Raw genomic sequence first — 23,741 nt, 5'->3', positions numbered from 1 at the left:
AACCCAGAGGCGGAGGCTCCGTGGCGCGGCGAGGGCGAAGGAGAGCTGCGGCGGTCCCTGGGGAAGGCCACCTCTGCCCTCACCCAGCTCGGGTCCCCGTGCGCTTCCCGCTGCCCCTTCTCTCCCGGATCCTCTCCCGGGTCTTCACTTCTGCTGTCTGTTTCATTGCCTTTATTTATGCGTGCGGTGATTTTAAACCTTACTTGGTGTTCCGGCTTTCTCCACGTCAGCTCAAGGCTACTGTCTGTCCCCGCGCCCCTCAGCTCTGGACGACTCACAGGGTACGGCAGCCGAGTCCGGCGCTTGCAAGTTGGCCGCCGGGGCCCCTGCAGCGCGCTCTCCCCTAGGTTCAGGCCAGAAATGCTGGGCCCCGACACCTCGGCCCTAGCTTTCCTGGGCCACCCGCAGATGCCCCCGATTGTCGAGGACGTGAGGCAGCCGGGGACGCTGAGGCCTCGGGGCCGGTCGGGTGCGTGTAGTGGGAAGATCGCGGGCAGCGAGGGGCGCCGGCCGGGCCTCGCTGCAGCCAGGCGCGCAGGTGGCGCATCTTCGGGCTCACTGTGCGGCTTAATTGGGTTAAAGCGAAGCTAAACACCGAAGCACTTCGTGCAAACTAATTGGTGCAACCGGGGCCTTTTCACTAACGATTTACACTTTGAGAAAGAAAACTGGATGGTGAGAAAAGGACTGAGAAACTCGTTAGTCCTCGGGTGTTCCAGGGAAGTGAAGTCACTGGGGCTTGAGTAACTTGAGGATGCCAGGACCGTGTTTTCTGAGCTGCTTCCTTAAGCTCTCGTCACACCCGGAGTTGACAGTGATTTACATAACATAGGATTCACCGGCGCGCCGTTAGCGTTGGGGGTGAACTGGGCGCCCTGGAATCACATCCAGTGCCAGTACCGCTTGTTGCCGCGACCCAGCGATTTTCTGTTACACTGAACACGTGAGAGGAATCGCCTTCTGTAGCTGAACCTTTCAGCGATCTTGGCCGCCAGTCCCTGTGGAAGCGCAAGTTCAACTGTTGTGAAGGACGTAGTCGTATTTTCCATCCCTTGAATTTTTTTTTTAATTCAAGTGACGTATGAGGAGAAATTTAAAATAGTGTATATTTTGGAGTAATTCAGCCCATTTTCATCTAGGTTTGGGAAATAGGCTTGTTTTGTGGAAATAACATTATAGTAAAAATTTTTGATGTATCATTTAACCTATTGAACTAGTTATTTCAAGAGATTATGTAATGTGCAAAACGGGTTAAAATTCATTGATTTACTTATGTAAGTCTATAAAGAACTCTAGTAATACTAGTCGTGTGTGTGTATATATGTGTGAGTATATATGTATATATTACTACAAGTCAACTCTCAGCAGTTAGTACTAGAATAAACGCTTTTGTGTGTCCCATGCTTTAGGACAGAAATACCTAATTGTTTTCTGTGGTGTGCATGTAGACATCTTTGACACGAGCTAATAATAGAATGATAATTGAAGAAAACTGACCTAACCAAAGAAAAAGAATTCCAAGAATCTTGAGATTTAGTGTTAGTTTCAGATGCTTACATTTGAATGCTATTTGGAATTTTAAGGTCACACTGACTTTTATTTCATTTACTTAGTTTACAAGGCAGCCTTGATTTTAAACGTACCTAGTCAGAAAAAAAAAAATAAGACACAAACCCACACCATTATAACTGTTGGTAGAATCAGTTAATATAAAATAATTCAATAATGTGATCTTTAACACCTTGAAGCATTCAAAATAACAGGCAAAACAACTTTTCCTGAAGTACTATTTCCTAAGTATTGTATTCTCTACTCTGTAGATCTGCTTGCTTCTATTATATGAGACACAAAGTAATGTGTGGTCTCCTTAGTAGGTTTAAGGAAAAACTTTCTAATGTGTAGGGATGTAGGAGTGCAAAGTTTCTGTGTTTCAAAAAAAGACTAATTTGAATTTGAATTGCATGTTCATAAATGTCAGCAGTTGTAACCTTTCATCTGGAAAAAGGTGTCTGTTAGCGGATAGGCACACATGTGAAGTGCTCACATAGATATAGTTTTGTGTTTCTTCATAATTTGCTGGCTGCTAGTCTATTCACAAATATTCATGAATTTATAGTTTTATTTTTTAATATGTGCTTATTGCACTAGGGAGATAAAAAGAATATGAAGAGTTTATTAAATTATTTATCCCTACTGCCGGAGTGGCTTTGAAGGCTCATTGTACACATCTGATTTCTTTCCCCCTCTCTTTTTTAAAAAACGCACCCAGGCTATTTCAACTGTTTCATTCTGCCAGACACAATATATTTCTCTTTTTACACTAGAGAAATTAAAGACAGATATTTGTGCAGGGTTTTCTTTATGTGTCACATTAAATAAAGTAAAATAGAGGGAGTTTTTCTGATAATCTAATTTGATGGCATCTATACCTTTCTTCCTGTTGTGACTGCTGGTATAAGTACACTTGAAACAGAATCACTTAAAAGCTTCAAAAGTTTCAGAGATTTCTTAAAATTAGTATTTCATGACATTTCAGGTTTATTACAAAGGCAAGCAGAAGATTGAGGTCACTGTTTGCACAATGTAGACCCCTTGTATTTCTTCAACTAGTGCACCCTGAGTGTTGTGGCTAATTTTAAAACACTATTTTTCATTGGATGACCAAGGACATTGCCCCAGTTTGTTTGTTTTTTTTTTTTTTCCATGACCCTTGTCCATAGCCACATATAGTCATATTTGTAGTGGCAAGTATTTTCCCCCCACACAGTTTTGTTTGGTGTTAATGAGTGTTGAAAGTAACTTTGAGATTGAAGATGGAAGTTGGAAGTATACCTTGTAGATTTGAAATAATTCTGGATAACTCTGGCCAAAACCATTCTTTTGCAAGAAAAAGAAATTTAAAGTCTTGCTTATTTACATAATTTTCTGTGTTTCCTGACTTCATTTGAGTGTATAAGCAAAAGTGCAGTATATTTTCATTTTCATCTGTAAACTGAAAAAAAAAACTGAGTGGGAATAGAGGAAGTTATCAACCAAAAGAATTTCATATTGTTCACAATGAGCCTTGATCTCCAACCTTTTCCAAATATTTAGGGACAAAGGCTTTAGTCATTCATTTGTTGAGTGTTATGGAGGAAATGCTGATTCCAATATCTTCTAATTGGTAGAACTAAAATTCTATTTAGATTTCAGCTTATAGTTTTCCTTTGGATATTATAGAAATATTATTGAGACAGGACAGATAGGCTCATGTGATTCTTTTCTATATGAATATATGAAGACTAGGTATTTCTAAACCATAACTAACATGGATTTATATACATTTGGGTATATGGCCTCATCTTTAGTACTCTTAGTAGGCTACCTTTTTATTGTACTTAGAGAAAACAGTGGAATCAGATGCTATTAGTGTCTGTTAATCTGTACATCTGTAGTGGGTCATCCAGGACTGCATTGTTCTCATTACTGTTCCATACTGTATGTGATTAAGCCACTGAAAATATTAAACCTGACCTTGAGACTAGAATATGGTTCATAGATAATCAGCTTCCAGTGATTGCCTGTCTAAAATAACCTTTGTATTTCTAATTTATAGTTTTGCACCTTATTTTTAAATGAACAAAGCAATTCCTCTAAACTAGGATTTATTCTTTAATGATTGGTAACTAAAGTAATAATTTATAAGAATAATTTCAACAAATAAAAATGATTACCCTTTATCATGTACATTATCTGCAATAAAATAAATGGTTTAGAGAAGAAGGACATTATTGTAAATAAGAATTTCCTTTATATGTTTACATGTAGATATAGAGATTATAAACATTGTCTAAGATTACCCATATGGTTAGTGAAAATCTATTCTAATATATATTCTAGTACACCAGTGTATACTTCTAGAGAGCACAACTTTTCATATGATTATCAAAAATACCAAGTCACAGGTAGTACCAGTGAGTAGTTAGTACTTTAAATCTACATGTCTTTATCCATTTCTGTAAAAATCTAGATAAATTAGAAACTTAGCATTATCTATAAGATGCAACATTTCTAACTAAAAACTAGGAACTCAGTGAAAGAAGCATAACTTCCTTCTTATGGGAAATATATTTTAAGTTACTTTTATTGATGTTTAATTTGCATATTGCACTATTCCATCCTGATGATTTTTGTATATGAACATGCCATTCTATGAATTCTGATAGTCATAAAACTTCCCTACAGACATACAGCATTTTCATTGCCATCAAAATATTTCCTCCCATTTCTATTTTACTTTTTCAATTTTGTGAATTTTATGATTAATTTTAAGTACTTTGCACAAAGACCATTGTTTATTCTCCTAGAGTTTATTATTTTATCATGATTCTAATTTAATGCCAGTTTTAATCAGAGCATACTAAAACCCAGGCAAAATATGAAATGATATCTCAGATATATAAACAGTATGTTTATAATTTTTGTTTCCCTTAAAAGTTGTTTCATTTGAATGTATGTAACTAATTAATACTTGGTAAAGATTCATTTTTCAGAGGAACTGCCATTTGTTATGCTAATATGAATATATGTATTAGATTTATGAGTATAGTTTACAATTTACACATCAAAATATGTTGTAGGAAACAAGGGTTCCTCAAACAAGTTAGCAACATTTGAGGCATATTTGTAATGTTACTAGCTTTATAGCATTGAATATGGAGATCTTGAGATCTCTCAGCATTTATATTTCTCTTTACATTTTTAGTAAATTAATCTTCCCTTTGAAAGGTAGGGGATGAGTCTAAGGAATTTATGACAACTAATATTAATTAATATATGCACATTCTTGGAGCATGTGCTTCTAATCAAAATTCTATGTAAATATACATTGCCATTTAAATTTAGATGGTTACAAATACTCCAAAGAGTTATTAAATTTTAGGAGTGCAGATATTTCTATTGATATTGATGCTTTTTCAGGTATTTTGCCTTTTTCCCATTTATAATGGCACAAAATAGTCTTTTATTTTTTCCCCTAAGATATACAAATTATTTAAATGCTTTCTGTTTTTATTTGGCAATTACAATAGAAATTTTAATATTATGCATGCTTACAGGCCTATTAAGAAAGAAGTTATTGCTTTCTTAGTAATCTTAAACCATTGTTAGAAAAATACTCTTTTTATGGTTTGCAAAATACTGTGTATATAGTCTGTACACACACACACATACACACACACACACACACACCCCATCACAGTGCTTCAGATAGTAAAAGGTTGAATTGACCTCTGTATGTTTCATATGTTAACCTGCTAAAAGTAAATAGCTACAAAATATAGGATTGTTGTTGCCACCGGGAAGAAATATCACATCTGCAAGATTGTTCCGTATTAATCCTTAATAGTTTGTAATAATAGTTTAAGAGACTGCAGCTAACAGGATTCAAGAAATAATAACAACTGGAAATTCCAACAGTGTTTATCCAGTCACATATACCATGTCAGTTTTGAATGTCATAGGCTTTCAGTTGTGAAATTGAAAGATTTAAATATTGTTAGTCATTCTGTCCACAGAAATAAAAAGATATCACTTAAATACACACCTACATTAATATGTATACATATATGCATACAAACACCTTGGCTAATTTAAAATTGTTTCCTACTTTTTGCAAGAGACTAAGGTTAAATTTTTTGCAACCTTAGCCTGTATTTGATAAGCAAAATGTAAAACTCATCAGGGGGGAAAAACTGTTTTTTGTTTTTGTTTTTGTTTTTTTAACTAGAAAATTCAGTTCTTCATTTGTTTTGCTCTCCACGCTGCATTAGCACAGTTTTCCCCTGTGTGCATCTGCCAGTGTACAATTTAGCCACGGGCATCTGTAGACCTTGTGGTGATCAGTATTGCAGGCAAAAGCCATATGTGTTTAAATAAAAAAAAATCTCTTTATTTCATTTGCTGTTTTAACTGGATGGATAACTTTTGTGCCTCAAGACAGAAAAAGAAAAAATCCAGAAATAATTAATTGCCTCTATTCTTGAGGCAGTTTCATTTCCCCCTCCAATATGGAATGCTTGTCAGCTTTCCTGATAAATGACTGCATGTATTTGCATAGATTTTACATTAACACAAAAATTAGTTTTATTTGTGGAAAACTAGTTTACATAATAATATAAAACCTAGTGTTATTGATTATGTTTCCAAGCATTGATGACTTTAGATGTTCTGTAGCATTCTAAATTTTCAAAGATCTGATCAACTCATTTCCTACTTTAAAGTTTGTTTTTAATTTTTTATATAGTTCTGCATGAATAAGACAGAAAAATACATTCATAAAATTTCAAAATTTAAAAAATTATTTTCTAGTTATATTAACCACAACTGTTTTAGACCTGTAGTTAATAGCGCTCATTTGATAAAATGATCTGATTTTAAACTTTTGCCAAGAAATATTTTACAGTACTTACTATCCGTGCACATACAGTCAGAGAACTGCATCTCCATGGGAATGATTTTAATTTTCATGTTAATGTTATCAAAAGGATGGGTGCCATATTAGGGGTGTGCAGTTGAGCTTGTGTTCGGAAGCTATACATTGTTTATGATGAAATTTTAAAATGTATCTGAGAATTTTCTTTCCACCTATTTCCTTGAATATTCTTAATTGATCACTCTAATCTGGGCCTGAAAGAAAGCACTCTGCTGGAGCTGTTTGGGTGCTGAAAACAATTCCACCTATTTATGTGGGACGCAGTAGATGTTTATTCATACTTAATGTGGCATCTTGTTGTCTAGAGGCAACCTGCTAATTATGTGCTATCATTGTATTACCCATGTTATGGAAAATTCAAATATGTTCACTGCTGTTAGTTACATCACAGAGCTTTTCATAAAATATCCTTAAGAAGCCTACTACACTTAATGGCAACCTAAACCAAGAGTGCCTCTGCCACTTCTTGATTCTGGGACACTCTGGGTGCCAGCTGTCACAGCTCAGCTAATGATGACAAATGCCCCTCTCTATGCAGATTGCAGAGCTTGCAGGCTGCTATGAAAGGCAACCAGATTACCTTTCTTCAGATAGTAACTTAACCTTTTAAACTCATGTCAAAATGAAATGATCAGCTGTGATAGTTTCAATATCTGTATCTTTAAAAACCAAAATCAGAACAGTATCAAGTAACACATTTTAAAATTTTTCCAGTATTTTATGATATACAATGCCTTACCCTTGAATTGTAGAATATTGTTAAGTGAGAAACTCGAGGTAAAATATATTTCAAAACCAGCCTACATCGTGTGTTTGAACTCTACATGTGATTTGGGAAGTGTGAATAACTGAGGAAATTATCCAGACTGCTTAGGCCAAAAAATAGACTGGTGAGAGTTTAAGGGAGATGTGTTCTTTTCTTCTCTTCATCTGAATAGTAAAGGCTTTATTCTCCCACTGTGTGTTTAGGTCTAACCTGTTCCAAGTAAATGGAAGAATCACTATATTCCTAAAGCTGTATTTATGAAATGCATGAAGTTTGCATACCTTAAATAAAAGTTTTCTGCAAAAAAAAAAAGATTAAGTTAAAAGAAATTTTTTAAAGATTAAGTTAGTTAAGAAATTAAAGAACTCAATGAATTATTTAAAAATTATTTATAGAATAATGATTGCCAATGATTGTTTTCACACAGTATTTTTGAACTTAAGCTTTTGTTTTAAGTTGTTAATGTACTCTATAGAAATGTTTATTGTGTTGTGATACATATTTTTAAATGAATTATTCAGAAACTATAATGAACACTTTTAACCATAATATAATGCAGGGGGATAAATTACCCATTAAATTTACAATTGCAACATTCTTTTCAAGTTGTAAGAAACTTATATGCATTAATTCATCTGATACTTAAAATAATCCTACAAATTAGGAGAGATGGGTGATAAGGAATGGGGACTAACACTTAGTATTTAATCTCTTTATCTCATTTAGTCTTCACAAATAAATATTAGCTCCCATATACAGATAAAGAGACTGAGGCTTAGAAAGATTGAGTGTATTACCAAGAGTCATTCAAGTAATTGCAGAGCTACATGGGTCTGATTCTGCCCGCTTTTAGCGCTACAACATCTAGACTATATGTTGTAGACATATATTTATATATATGTGTGATTATGTATTTTTTTTTTTTGACAGGCAGAGTGGACAGTGAGAGAGAGAGACAGAGAGAAAGGTCTTCCTTTTGCCGTTGGTTCACCCTCCAATGGCCGCCACGGCCAGCGCTCTGCGGCTGGCACACCGCGCTGATCCGATGGCAGGAGCCAGGTACTTATCCTGGTCTCCCATGGGGTGCAGGGCCCAAGCACTTGGGCCATCCTCCACTGCACTCCCTGGCCACAGCAGAGAGCTGGCCTGGAAGAGAGGCAACTGGGACAGAATCCGGCGCCCCGACTGGGACTAGAACCCGGTGTGCCGGCGCCGCAAGGCGGAGGATTAGCCTAGTGAGCCGCGGCGCCGGCCGTGATTATGTGTTTTCTGTCTGTATCCAGATATAATTTGTAGCAATTGCTACTCTGATATACCATTGTTATTCTGAATAGAAATGTATAAACTTACATTTTCACTAAGAATATGATTGTCAGATAAGCTTTAAATACCATGTTCTTTATAGGATGCTTTTAATTAGGAGAATATAAAGACACTTTATGTTATGAATTTTATGATTGTCATATATTGATTTATCATATAGGGAGAAACTCTTTAGGAAAGATATATACTATTTAATGAATATCAAATTGGACTAATTCATCTAAAGAACCATTTCATTGTACAACCTGCTATGATTAATGAGATATATCTTTATAAAAATGATGATGAGAAAAAAATTACTTAGGTGAGTTATCTATATACTTTTTTAATGAAGGTTTATCCATATAATTTTACTCTGAGATATCAATGAGCTGTCTAATCCCCAAAAGTCTATATCTTTCAGTTCAAGACATACTGAAAACTCCTTTTTATCGTGAATTTAATAATTTCCTTGGAAGTACAGATACTACAATGTAAGGATTTTTATTCAGTGATCTGATTATGTTATGAAGACTCTGTATTTTAATTACTTATTCTACTTAACAGTTACTAATAATGCTAATGCTTAACAAGTTGTTATTTTGCTAACTACAAAAAATTTCATAAAACTTTCTGTGAGCATTTTATTAAAATGCATCATGTAGTAAATACCAGGAGGAAGACACTAATTCTGCATCTCAAGTTAGACTTTTTATACCAAAGCAGAAACAAACCCTAGAGGAAAATATGAGACACCCATCCTCATGACCGTCTGCTTCTTCTTTACATCATTCCCAAAGGTGGCCATCTATTTCCGTGTAATCTTAGCCCTTTAATATAAATAAGCCCTTTAAATTTGGTACAAAAAGTCCTCCACTTACAATGACTCAATTTATGATTTTTCAACTTTACAATGGTGCAAAAGTGATCTACATTCAGTGGACACCATAGAGGAGTTTTGCGTGTGAGTCATGTCTTGGGCTAGCACTATGCAGCCTAGTCCTTACTTAGATATTGGGCAGTGGCAACAGCCACAGCTGTCAGTCAGCCAAGCAGTCAGGAGGGGACACAACCCGTATTCTGCTGTGTGCTGTGTGGCTAAGCTAGAATGTTGGCTAATTAGGTGGGTTCAATGCATTTTGGATATATGATATTCTATCACGGGTTTGTTGGTACAGAACCATACCTTAAATTGAGGAACATCTGTATTTGAATATCAAATTAAATATATTCCTGTCTTTCAGCTGTGATACCTTAGTATCTTTTAAACTACCCCACTGTTCAAGACCCATTTTGGTACATTATATTCTCCAGTTATGGTGTCTTACTCCCAGAAAAGATGGGTAAATATGGAGCAGAGAGGCCTCTATTAAGTCTAGCACAGTCATGTTAGTTTTTGTGGCACTACCACACCCCTGTTGACAAATGCTCTGTGTAAACACATCTTTTCTGTTTAAACATATGTTCCTGGGGTCCTAAGAACATGGCTTTTGTATCTATACAATTCACTTTATCTTGCTATTGTCAGGTATTTTTTTAATTTATCATGGCACAATAAAGCTAATGAATGTTATTCTAGGACCTATAGACTTATTATAAGACTCATTTATACATTGATCAATTAATATTTTAATTTGTCCAAAAACAAATAGTTTCTAAATATTCCAACAAGAGCAGAGGTAAAACATTTGTAATGGATTTCTTTGAGAGACAGAGAGGTACCCCCCTGGTCCACTCCTTAAAAATCTGCAATGGCCAGGGCTGGGCTGGGGCTGAAGCCTGGAGCTGGGAACTCAATCCAGCTCTCCCACATGAGTGGCAGGACCCCAACCACTTGAGCCATCAGCACTGCCTCCCAGCATCTGCATTAGCAGGAAGCTGGAGTCAGGAGCCACAGGCAGATATTGAACCCAGGGACTCTGATATAGGAAGCGGCTATCTTAATAGTTACTCCAAATGTGTGCCATGGTAAATACTTTTAAAAACTGGTATAATTGGGGCCAGTGTTCTGGCACAGCAGGTTAATCTTCCACTTGGCATACTGGGGCAGTTCCAGTCCTGCTTCTCTGCTTCTGATCCAGCTTCCTGCTAACATACTTGGGAAAGCAATAGATGATATTGCCACCAGCATGGGAGAACTACATGAAGTTCCAGGCTGCTGGCTTCATAGTGCATTTGGGAAGTGAAACCGCAGATGCAAGAGATAGGTCTCTCTCGCTCCCTCTCTTTTTTTCTCTCTCCCTTCCTTCCTCCCTCCCTTTGTCTCCCCATGAAAAGATTTGTCTATTTATTTGAAAGGCAGAGTGTCAGAGAGAGATAGGGTGAGACAGAGAGATACTCCAGCCACTGGTACACTCCCCAAATGGCTGCAACAGCCAGGGCTGGCCCAGGCTGAAGACAGGATCCAGGAGCTTCTTCCGGGTCTCCCATGTGGGTAGCAGTGTCTCGGTCACTTAGACCATCTTCTGTTGCTTTCCCAGGCACATTATTAGGGATCCGAATCCTAAGTAGAGAAGCCCAGACATGAACCGGCACCCAGATGGGATGCCTGCATTGCAGGCAGCAGCTTAACCAACTACACCACAATGCCAGTGCCAAATAAATAAATGCTAAAAATAAAAATCAAAACCACATTTTTTTCAAAAAAAAGTGATATATTTAGTGAGTTGCGGTCAAGTGAGCACTTTTTTTTGCTAAGACACAGTCATCTCACCAATCAGGACATTTTAAATCTTTTAATATTTTCTTTTAAGTTTAATACTAGAACTGAATATCCTCCATCTGAAACTAAATTAGTGATTGCAGATCAAAGAGACCTTTGTTAAGGAATGAAAACATTGAAAAAGCACATTTTAGTATCAGGTAGTAAAGGTGTAACCAACATTTATTAATTAATAAGATATGAAATGCATTTCATTATATTACAATGAGTGGTTACAAAAAAAACCTTGTGTTTACTTTTTTATGAATGTTATTTACTTTAAAACCGTAAGTTTCTGAAAGCATAGACATATGCTTTTATTTGCCAAGTTTTTTGTCCCCTAAATAGGGATATTTCATGAGTACTTTCTTTACCAATACTGTGACATCCAGACAGTAATACACAAAGACAGCCTGCCTTGGATTTGGCTTTCTCTCAGTTTGTGTCTTGAATGGAGAATAAAGTCCAGTGCTTTCACAAAAGAAACATTTTCAAGTAAAGAGCTGCCCCATCTGTTTCATCTGGTGACTTATGCAATAAGAGGTGTTATCACATGAATCTAAATGCACAAGCAGTTTTTTATGAACTCTTTCTGCGCTCTGAGGAGTTTATAAGTTGCATACTCCATTGTGTTTCAGTCCCAGCTGACCCAAGTGCATTCTGCTGAGCATATTTGGGGTATAATTAGAACTAATGAAGCCCAGAACACAGTTAATTCTCTAAGTGATTTATTCTCATGCTCTCGTCTGACTCTAAAGGATTCTTCAAATCATAATCTCCAGTGCCTCCTGTTTTTTTCTTAGCATCATATTGACACAGCTACTCTAATTTTATGTTTGTTTGACATTAAAAATAATTAGATATATGAAAAACTGAGAAATGTGTTTCAAAGTAAAAGTTTATTTTGTTAGTCCTCATGGTAGAGGGCAATGCGAGTTCTTTGCCGTCCTTCGTTTTTGTTTGTATCTCAAAATGCATGTGGCACCGTGAGTAGCTAATGGAATAGAAAATGTCAAGTGGTAAGAGTCTCTTCAAAAATATACACCACTGGGGAATAAAGTCTACAAGGGAATTTTTTTTAATTATTAACAGAAGAGTCTTGCTTCTGATTCCAGTTTCCAAGGAAAACTGAAGATTGTAAAAAAAAAAAAAATCCTATGGCTGGCCTTCATGTTTCAAAGCCTCTGTTCATTAATATGGCTTCACTATACAAGTGGTGTTGAGGATGACATTTCTCCACATGCCCTCACCAAGTAGTCAGTGACTCAGTGGCCTGTAACACTTTAAATCCCATCGACTTGCTTTCCCTTTCTGTTATGACTGTTTCAACAAGTGGCACTTTCATTGTGCAGGTTAAGATCAGGTAGCTTACTGAGGACAGCCTAGAAAGGACAGGCTCAGTGGCCAATAAAAGAAAGCTATTACTTTGTTAAAACCTTACGCTCAGTAAGATACTGAAGTCATTTCAGGTACTTAGTTTTTGTTACCTATGTCCTATTTGTTCTTCTATTACTTAGAAAATACAGCAGAATTCATTGCTAAATAGGTCTACCTTTATCTATTGAGCACGATCTTTAATACTCACCATTCTCTAGAGCCCAGATAAGAAAACCTTAAAGGCAAGTACCACTTTCTCAAATCCACTGAAATACCTGTATCAGTTTAGATCATCAGCTAGGGTAAGTGTTGACCAAGGGACCACAGATGCTTGGCTGTCATTATAAGATACTTAATGCTGCCTTACAAAAATTCTAACCTTAACTGGTTACTGTGACTGAAGGAGTTCCTCTTTCTCATATTTTAACCCTTTCCTGAAGGTCAGCTGAACACTCCAATAACATATCTTAGGACTTTGATGAAAAAAGTTGCACAACATTGCTGTTTTCACATTTGTACATCTTTAAAAGAGACAGAATGATCTGGTAAAATTAGTTAATATTGAGATGTTTATATGCTAGGCACTGTGCTAACTGCTAGATTCATATCATGTACCTTTATCCTCTCAAACAGACACAGAGGAGTCAAGACACAAAGCTGGGGGTCTGCAGAGTTGACACTGGTGCATGTGCCATCTGATCCCAGATTCCAGAGCCCACCTTCTTAGATATCACACTAGACTTTACCTAAATTTTTCCTCTCACCTGTAAAATAGGGACAATAATATCTACGTATAGAATTGTTGCATGGAGTAAATAAAGTAACACAGATCAAAAGCTTAGAATTTTTGTTTTATTACATAAGACCACATAGTTACTAGCAAAGCCACATTCAGACCCAGAATTTTCTGTCTCTAGACCCCTGAGCTTATCTAGCAGAGTCCTTTACATGAATACTTATTAAATGAATCATGTGTGAGTGAGTTCTGGCCTTCCCCAATGAAAGATTGTTAATTTTGCTGGTTATATTGATAACATACAGTAAGTACTCAATGCTTATTGACTGAATGAATGATTTTCATCCAGCGCTCTCCAATAAAATAGTTTTATACATTAACCATTCTCAAACTGATATCCCCAGCCAAAACCCTTCCCCTTAATTCCAAGCTCATATATACAGAGGTCTACTTCACATCTTGTCACATATATAAGATGCATTTCTAATTTATATCTAAAATCAGTACTTGACTCTTCTACCCAGACCTGCTGCCTGTCATCCATCCCTCATTAAATGGCAACTCCTTTACTCTCAGTTAAGGCCAACAACTTGAGTGTCATTATGATTTCTCCCTTGCTTTCATTACCTATGTTCATAGCATCAGCAAACATGCAAGAATCTGACCACTTCTACCCAACTTTACAGCTTTCATCATCATCAAGCCACCGTCTCTTAGGTATGCTACCAGTTATCTGACAGATGTCCCAGCTTCCTTCTTATTCTCTTTCTGCTGTACTCCCTATACACTTTTCTTGATTTAACACATCACAGGATCAAAATAAAAGAAAGGCAGATCTTGCACTTCTTAAGCACAAAATTGCCTGACAGCTTCACATTTCAGAATAAAAGTCTAATTCTGTAAAATGACCTATTTACTCCCACAATTGGCATATTTGGCATATTTCTTCTTTATTTTCTCCCTGTTATCCTTCTTACCTCATCACCGATTCTTACTGCTAATGCTGTCTCTTCACCAAGCACTTTTTTTTTTTTTTTTTTTTTTTTTTTTTTTGGCCAGGCAGAGTTAGAGAGAGAGACAGGGAGAAAGGTCTTCCTTCCATTGGTTCACTCCCCAAATGACTGCTACGGCCGGCGTGCTGCACCGATCCAAAGCCAGGAGCCAGGTACTTCCTCCCAGTCTCCCATGCAGGTGCAGGGACCCAAGCACTCACCAAGCACTTTGATTCTTGTTCACTTTAGGATCCATGAGTTCCCTGGTTTTCCTATGTAGTACGATCTGTTCCCAGTATCTGCGTGATTTTTTTCTCCCCACCCCATGCAGGCTTTGGCCCCAGATAATATTGCATTATATCCCCTCCTGGACTCTGCCTGCCCCCTTCTCTACCTCCCTTCTTTCCGCTACCACTTATCACTGCCTAACATATGTTTTTACTTATTTATCATGTGCAGTCTCCCTACTGATTTAAATCTTAATGAGTGCAAAGATTTTGTCTCTATTGCTGTATGGCTAGGATCTGAAACAGTGCCTGGTTTATAATACATGTTCAGTAACTATCTGCTTAAAGGAAAGAAGCAAGAAAGGTAAAAGGGAAGGAAGGGAAGAAGATAAGAAAGAAGGAAGTAATGGAGGTGATTAGTTAATTCTGCTGAATATTATGTTTTTAATAGTGATGTTGAAAGTATAGTTAAAGGTTGTTGTAACCTCTTTGTTGGAAAATATTAATGGCTTCTTGACATTTTTGATCTCTTCTATTTTGATATTTTCCTTCTATTGACAAAAAGAATGCTAGTAGCTACTGAACACTTGCTCTGTGCAAAACCCTGTGCTAATAACTTTATGCCATAAGTAGTTGAAAGGGATTTCTCCTGTGACCCCAGAACTAGCATCTGGGATCCAGGGCTGTGAGCAAAGAGGCGTCCAAAATCCATTCTTCTAAAAGCTAAAACAATTGTAGCTAGACAGTGGAGCTTACTTTCTAGTGGGGAGATTCTGAGTTAGCAAATAAATAAATAAAGAATGAAGAAATAAGCAAGTGAATATGTATTACTTGTCAAGTAATACTAAGTGTATAATGCTAAGTGTATAATACTAAGTGTGTAATGCTAAGTGTATAAGAGGTAGGTATTATGATTTCACTTTTGGAGTTAATCCAAAGTTTTAAAAAGTTACTTAGGGTCTTATAGCTGGAGCTGATACTTGAAATCATTGTTTGTCTCCTCAGTACCCATGTACTTGACCAATATCTTCTACTTACCATCTCCATTTATTGTTTTTCCTCACTGATTTTTACCATACATGACTCCTGTGTCTCTTTCTTCTCTAACCCCTAAATGTGATTATTCTCTGGATCCTTTTTTCATTTTATAATTATGTACCTTGAATTATCATCTCTATACATGTATCATAAATCCATACCTCCAATCCTGACTTCTCTATTACTTCTTCATAATGCATTTTCTTCTGCCTGGTGGACATTTTCCAAACTTTGTGACTCTCTTCTCTTTATGCTGTCTTCCTTCAATCTCAGGTAGAAGTCCAAAGGTTTTCTTGGGAAGTATTCTCTCCTGTTTTCCCCTTGTTTCAGTCATTGACTTGAGTCATAATTGACACTCTGAAAACTTGACATCTTAGTCATTATTGACTCCTCTCTTACCGTTTGCTTCCTGTCTTACAAGCCTATGCTCTGTTCTTTTCTAGTGTCTTTCCCATGTATTCTTTTCATATCTACCACTGTCACCCTGGCTTAGGTCTTTATTGCCTCTGCTGGACTGTGGATTCCTCTTTCTGTCTCTTGCTCTCTAATCCATCACAACGAAAGCTGCTGGATTGTCTTTCTCACAAGCTGCTTTTATCATGCTTCTCCCTATACAAGCACCTGGTATTGATTCCAGTTTGGAAGGGAAGAAGGAAAGTGGTTATGGATGGAGAGAGAGAAGGAGAAAGGAAGAGAGGGTTGTCGCTCCCCGTCTTCGTGGAGGAATGACACAGGACCCTGCGCTGTTCTTTTGTCTGCTCGGCCCTCCCCGGGTTTGCTGCTGGTTCTTCCCGGGTTGGCTACCGTCCCTTCCACCTCCGTGGAAGGGCGGTTCCCCCTGCCACTTTCCCCACTTCCGCGGGGGAGCGGCACACTGCCAACCGGCTCTCTCGGGGGCTGCACAGGTGTTCCTTCAGATGTCCCTGGTGCATGTTGTCTCTCTCCTCCTTTATAGTCTTCTTCCACCAATCCCAACTCTGCTACCCACATGCCGAGTACGCTGCTCTCCTCCAATCAGGAGCAGGTCCTGCTGTTTATTGGTTGAACTGGAGGCAGCTGTGTAGAAGCTGTTTCCTCCTCTCCCAGCGCCATATTGTGGGAGAGCAGATGCATAGAATAAGTCTTAATTCTAGTAACTTAGTCTAGTCCGAGTTGCTCCCAGTTGCTCCCCACAAGGGTGGCAAAAAAGCTTCCTCTGATATTCATGCACTTCAATATCTGGCCACAGCATTAAGTTCCAGTAGTAACTTCTTGATATCTACTCTTGCATTCCATACTGTAAACTGATTATTTCCTAAATACAGTTGTTTTTTTTTTTTAAGATTTATTTATCTGAAAGTCAGAGATACACAGAGAAGCAGAGGCAGAGAGGGAGAAAGAGAAGTCTTCCATCCACTGTTTCACTCCCCCAGATGGCCACAACTGCTGGAGCTGCGCCAATCTGAAGCCAGGAGCCAGGAGCTTCTTCCAGGTGTCCCATGTGGGTGCAGGAGCCCAAGGACTTGGGCCATCTTCTATTGCTTTCCCAGGCCATAGCAGAGAGCTGCATTGGAAGTGGAGCAGCTGAGACTTGAACCGGCACCCATATGGGATGCTGGCACTGCATGCAGTGGCTCCACCCACTATGCAACAGCACCAGCCCCCCAGATGCAATTCTTAATATTCCTTTCCTGCCCTTTGGGCCCCTGCACCCACGTGGGAGACCTGGAGGAGGCTCCTGGCTCCTGGCTTCAGACCGGTGCAGCTCCGGCCGTTGTGGCCATCTGGGGAGTGAACCAGCAGATGGAAGACCTCTCTCTCTGCCTCTCCTTCTCTCTCTGTGTAACTCTGACTTTCAAGTAAATAAATAAGTCTTTAAAAAAATATTCCTTTCTCTCCCTACCTTTTCACCTCTTACTCTTCATCCATCAAAATTGCATTCTTTTCTTAAAAGCAAATTTGTCCTCTCCATCAATAATCTTAATTTTATGGTCTTCCCTTCTCAGTAATTTTACATCACTTGACTTCCCCACTGTTGATTTATGTAGATGAGTGCTATTGAAATATTATTTAAATTTGTAAATGTCACTTTTTTCCAGAATGGTATCAGAATTCTAGGATAATAATCAAAATTTTATCCTTACCCCAAATGCCTAGCATAGGCATATACACTTATTAGGTGATATATACATGAATGTTGGATGAAAAAACTTGTTGTAAATTATTAAAAGTGTAGGGAGAAAATTAGGCAGATTCAGTAATTATTTAAAAAAATGGAGAACAATGATAATAGTGGCCATTTCTTCTGCAGACTGATTACAGATTTGACAAACTTTAATACATTTCATCCGAGAGTACTATAATAACATATTGAACCCCTTAGAAAAACTTGCTGGCTTCTGTTTTCTATCCTGGTAATTATTAGAAGTCAGAATTTGATAAGTAGGTTGAGATTCTTGTATTTTTATACATTAAATTTTTATTTATTTAAAAGGCAGAATGGTGGTGAGAGAGGAAGAGAAAAGGGGGAGAGAGAGATCGATCTTCCATCCACTGTTTCACTTCGCAGGTGGTTGCAACACCCAGGGCTAAGCCAGGCCAAAGCAGAAGCCTGGAACTCCAGTGGGGTCTCCCAATAGGTGGCAGGGACCTAAGCACTTGAGCCATCTTCTGCTTTCCCAGGCACATTAGCCGGGAGCTGGATCAGAAACAGAACAGCCGGGACTTGAACCAGCTCTCCAATATTGGATGCTGGTGTTGGCAGGCAGCAACTTAACCTGCTGTGCCACAATGCTGGCCCCATTTGGTTGAGATTCTGTAGGACCATATCAAGTTATCACTGTTAACATTGTGTCATAAAACTATACAGTGAAGCAATTTGTGGCGCTCCTTCCTGCCTTACATAACTACAAATGGCGGTTTTGAACCTTGTTTTATCTTTGGTTTTCCATGAAGATACTCAATCCATAACACAATTCAGATAAGTGTCTTCCTTTAAGGGACTTTAGAAAGATTTGAAGTAAATATTTTCAGTATTCTAATAGTCACAAATTATGTAATCTCCAGCATCAACTATATGTGTAAGTGGTATTTGAAAATTATAAAATTATAATCTTCTGCCTGCTGGTAGCAAATGAATATCTTGCCTTGGCATGAATACTGAACTGCATGGACTTGCACTATTTATTGTATTTTTTAAACATTAGTGCAGGATTATGGGAAAACAATCCTTTGACATTCCTTGTAGGAGGCTCAGGCAAAGAGCTTCTTAGTCATTTAATTATCAGATATTTATTGAGCATCTCCCGTGCTCTCCACTTTGAAACCCATCCTTGCTTTCACAGAGCCTGTAGGGCCAGTAGGGGATTGCAAACAACGGAGTATATAATTGCAGTTCGGTGGGATAAGCACTAAGTCATTTGAGGAGAAATTACGGGACTCACAAAGGAAGGTATGTAAGCACAATCTAGGAAAGCTTTCTGAATGAGAAACCTGAGAGATGAATAAATCAGTCCTATCAGCACATTTGGTGAGCATATTTGTTTCTCTTTCTGTCCTTCTGCCCTCAAGCATTGTGGCAACTAATATAGGGGATAGGCATGTATGGGTCATAGCCTCCACCTAAAAGGCGACTACAGGACAAAGGCAGGGGAGTGTTTGGGTACACTTGATTCCCATGTTTCAGACTGTGAGACAAAAGTACTACCAGTTGAGGTACAGAAGTAATGGAGCAAGAACAAGATTTATGGACAATGATAAGTCCACTCTTAGTAACTGAACTATAAATTACCCATATGTAGAACTCAAGAAGGCAGTGAAATATGAATGTGTGACTAAAGCTTAGGAGAAAAATCTAGGTTCCCTCATAACATTTTCTGTAGTTAGAAGCATGAGATTACATGAGAAGCACCAGGAAACTATACAGAAATAAAAAAGTACAAAGACATCGTCCCAGGGAATACCAACAGAAGAAGATGATCCAGGAGAAATGAATGAAAGGAATGTTCAGAGAAGAAAGAAGGAAGGGTAACAGATAGAACCGTTCTAAAATCGAAAAACAAGATAGGTTTTTTTGTTTTTGTTTTTATTTGACAGGCAGAGTTAGACAGTGAGAGAGAGAGACAAAGGTCTTCCTTCCGTTGGTTCACCCCCAAAATGGCCGCTGTGGCAAGTTGAAGATGGTGGTTTAAAAGCTGATGGGGCCTGAGGAGGTCTCCATTTTCTCTTGGCAGTAAAAGCAGTGGACTTAGGTAAAGATTGAGGAGGGACTTGGCTGCTTATACTACCACTAACAGGAATAAAAGTTGGTGACACTGAGTAAAAACAAGTAAAAGTATTGAGGAGGAGCAGTAAATACCTGTCCTGAGGAAAACCATGAATTTGTAATGGTGGCAACATATATGAAGTCAAAATTAACACTTAGTTTTACAGAAGTGGGAGAAGGGAATAGGTAGGTTACAGAATATATCTGGTGATGAGGATTTTAAGATCAATGTCAGAAGGCTATGATGTTGAAAAAATTGTAAGTACTATTATATCAATGTTTCCATGGTCAGACTAATGTTTCATACTGGGAAGGAGAAAGTGTAGGAGGTAGATAAGATGGAAGATAATGGAATAGTGGAGAACTGGAAGTCTTAATGAGGGTAGAGTTGCCAGATTTAGTATTAAAGAAAAACAGGATATCCAGTTCAATTTGATTTTTTAAGGGAAATGGTTTATTGGGGAATAAATTTGAATTTCAGATAAACACTTCATTTTCTGAAATCCAAACTTAACCAGGAGTTATTTATTTTTTCTGACTACCCTAGATGAAGGTAGAGTAAATGTAGTGATATTCCTACATAGAAGAACGAAGGGGCTAGCTTTATGGTGAAATAGGTTAATCTGCCACCTGCAAAGCTGGCATCCCATGTGGGCCCTGGTTTGAGCCCCAGCTGTTTCACTTCTGATCCAGCTCCCTGCTAATACGCCTGGGAAAGCAGTAGAAGAAGGACCAAATCTTTGGGCCCCTGCACTCATGGCAAGATGAAGCTCCTGGCTTCTGGCTTTACCCTGGCATGGTCCTGGCTGTTGTAGCCATTTGGGAAGTGAACTAGCAGATGCAAGATCTCTCTCTCTGTCTCTCCTCCTTTCTCTGTAACTCTACCTTTTGAATAAATAAATCTTTTTTAAAAAATATAATAGCAAATAGGCCGGCGCCGTGGCTCAACAGGCTAATCCTCCGCCTTGCGGCACCGGCACACCGGGTTCTAGTCCCGGTCGGGGCGCTGGATTCTGTCCCGGTTGCCCCTCTTCCAGGCCAGCTCTCTGCTGTGGCCCAGGAGTGCAGTGGAGGATGGCCCAAGTGCTTGGGCCCTGCACCCCATGGGAGACCAGGAGAAGCACCTGGCTCCTGCCATTGGATCAGCGCGGTGCGCCGGCCGCGGCACGCCAGCTGCAGCGGCCATTGGAGGGTGAACCAATGGCAAAGGAAGACCTTTCTCTCTGTCTCTCTCTCTCACTGTCCACTCTGCCTGTCAAAAATTAAATATATATATATTTAAAAAATATAATAGCAAATAAGATCTTTTAAACATGGGATGCACAGGACATCATGAAATAGAATATGGCTATAGATATACATGGCTTTCTGGGATTCAGTGAAGTCAAGGTATTTTAATATTAAAGTGCAGGCAATAGCTTGTCTATGTGGATTCTGAATTCTCTTAAAGTGATGGTAAGATTTGGAGTGGGGAAGGAAAGAAGATCCACAAAGAATAGAAGGGGTGGTATTAAGTGAATGTAGAGGAAAACAGGCGGAGTTACCAGAGCACACACAAAAGAAAACAGTTGATCCTGGGATACTAGAAGCCAAAAGATAGCTTTACAACTTATTTGAAGCCCAACAATTTGAGTTCATTTGAGATATGTAATAAAATAGTTTTGTTGGCTGGCGCCGCGGCTGACTAGGCTAATCCTCCACCTTGCGGCGCCGGCACACCGGGTTCTAGTCCTGATCAGGGCGCCAGATTCTGTCCCGGTTGCTCCTTTTCCGGGCCAGCTCTCTGCTGTGGCCTGGGAGTGCAGTGGAGGATGGCCCAAGCGCTTGGGCCCTGCACCCCATGGGAGACCAGGAGAAGCACCTGGCTCCTGGCTTCGGGTCAGCGCAGTGCGCCGGCTGCAGCGCGCCAGCTGCAGCGGCCATTGGAGGGTGAACCAATGGCAAAGGAAGACCTTTCTCTCTGTCTCTCTCTCTCACTGTCCACTCTGCCTGTGAAAAAATAAAAAAATAAAATAAAATAAAAATAAAATAAAAATTAAAAAAAATAGTTTTGTCGTCCACAGCTGATAATATTAGAGTTTAGTTAACCTTATTCTTTAGCCAGGGAAATCACAGGCTCTTTTTAAAAACTTGGATTATGTACATGAATGTGTTTTTTAGGGGTTAGCTCAAACATTAATCAACTTGATTTTCTGTTTCCAAAATTGCTAAAATGTCCCTCAGGATATTTTGGGAGGAGTCATCATATATGTTTTATTTGAGATTTATAAAACTGCCAGAAATACTTTTTATTTAAATGTTTACTTACTACATAACTCCTTTAGTTTTACAGTAGAGTGAGACAAGCCTTGCCTAATAATGAAAAAGCTTGAATTTCTGGGTTTGCTTTTTTTTTTAACTATATGACCTTTATTCACGGGATTCATTTCTTATCATATGTGATGAAAATGTTGAAATGGATGATTTCAGGCCAGTGTTGCATGATTTCAGGCCAGTGTTGTGGCACAGCAGGTTTAGCCACTGCTGGTGATGGCGGAATCCCTTATCAAAGCGCCAGTTCAAGGCCTGGCTGCTCTGTTTCTGTCCAGCTCCTTTGTAATGTGCCTGGGAAAGCAGCAGAAGATGGTGCAAGTACTTGAAACCCTGCACCCTCGTTGGAGACCAAGATGGAGTGCCAGGATCAGACTGGCCCAACCTCAACCACCATGGCTATTTGGGTAGTAAACCAGCAGATGGAAGATTCTCTCTCTCTCTCCCTCCCTCCCTCCCTCCCTCGCTCCCTACCTCCCTCCCTCTTTCTCTCTCTCCCTCCCTTTTTCAAATAAATACAATAAATTTTTAACAAAAATTTAAAGGAAATATTCTGCAAATTTTAAGGATTGAAAAGAATTAGATTATTTCTAAAGCCTCTTCCAAAAAGCTACCAGGAGACCATATTTTTATGATTTGAATTCTATTTAAATATATATTTGAGTTTATTTTTTCAAAGGACCCTTACAATGAATCTCTTAAAACAATTTATTTTATAATTTTTAATTTATTTTATATTTTACAGAAAGAGAAAGAGAGACAGTGTGTATGTATTCCAGCCTGCTGGCATTCTCCAAATAGGTGCAACACAGTGGCATAAGCAGGGATCCAGGAACTCAATCTAGGTCACCCATATGATTGGCAAGAACCCAATTATTTGAACTATCAAAACTGCTTCCCAGGGTCTGCATTAGCTGGAAGCTGGAGTCAGGAGCCGGAGGTGGATATTGAACCCAGACACTCAGTATTCAGTTATGGGACATAGGCATCTTTTTTTTTTTTTTTTTCAGTTTCAGTACCAATAAGTCTTGCTGTATTCATTGTTATTTTTCCAAGGAAAGGAGAAGGGATGGCGAGAGTCAGCATTTGTGTTACAAAGCAATTAGAGAAAGGAAGATGGAGTACCCAGTACAGCAAAAATTAACCTTCCAATAAACACACCCCAGTGAGGGGTCACCACAGTCCCAAACAGGCTTAGTTTCGTGCAGTTCAGGAATGAGGGGAAGGGGTCAGTGAAAGAAGACACAGCTTTCCTGTCTTCAGTCCCTACCATAAATTCAAGACTTCACACAAAGCCTTGGTTTCTAGCAGTGAACATGGAGTTACATCTGTCCATCTCCTGTCAGACAATCTGGTGGCCACTTTGATATCAGTTTCTCGCACCTGTATCAAAGTTCCTAAGTGACTTGATGTCCATCCAAAGCCCCTGTGTGGCCTCCAAACCCCACTTTCTACACAGAATGTCCCCAGTAGCTTCTCTTCTTTAGTATAAAAGTTAAGTAGGTTTAATCCATCCAAATACATCAGTTTCTTAAGTTTTTGGCATGAATCACATCAAGAAATGGTCTTGACTCAGG

At 38.6% G+C, this 23,741-nt stretch overlaps 1 protein-coding gene across 10 annotated transcripts in view; it reads left to right on the top strand.

Annotated features, from left to right (window-relative positions):
• Positions 1-23,741, top strand: part of NBEA (neurobeachin) — a 726,466-nt gene that overhangs the window by 515,990 nt on the left and 186,735 nt on the right. The window lies entirely within an intron of this gene.

This window comes from Oryctolagus cuniculus, chromosome 9 (genome assembly GCF_964237555.1).
Source record: "Oryctolagus cuniculus chromosome 9, mOryCun1.1, whole genome shotgun sequence".
Lineage (NCBI taxonomy): Eukaryota > Metazoa > Chordata > Mammalia > Lagomorpha > Leporidae > Oryctolagus > Oryctolagus cuniculus.
The sequence above is the reverse complement of the archived record's forward strand: the minus strand, read 5'-3'. Positions and strand labels throughout refer to the sequence as shown.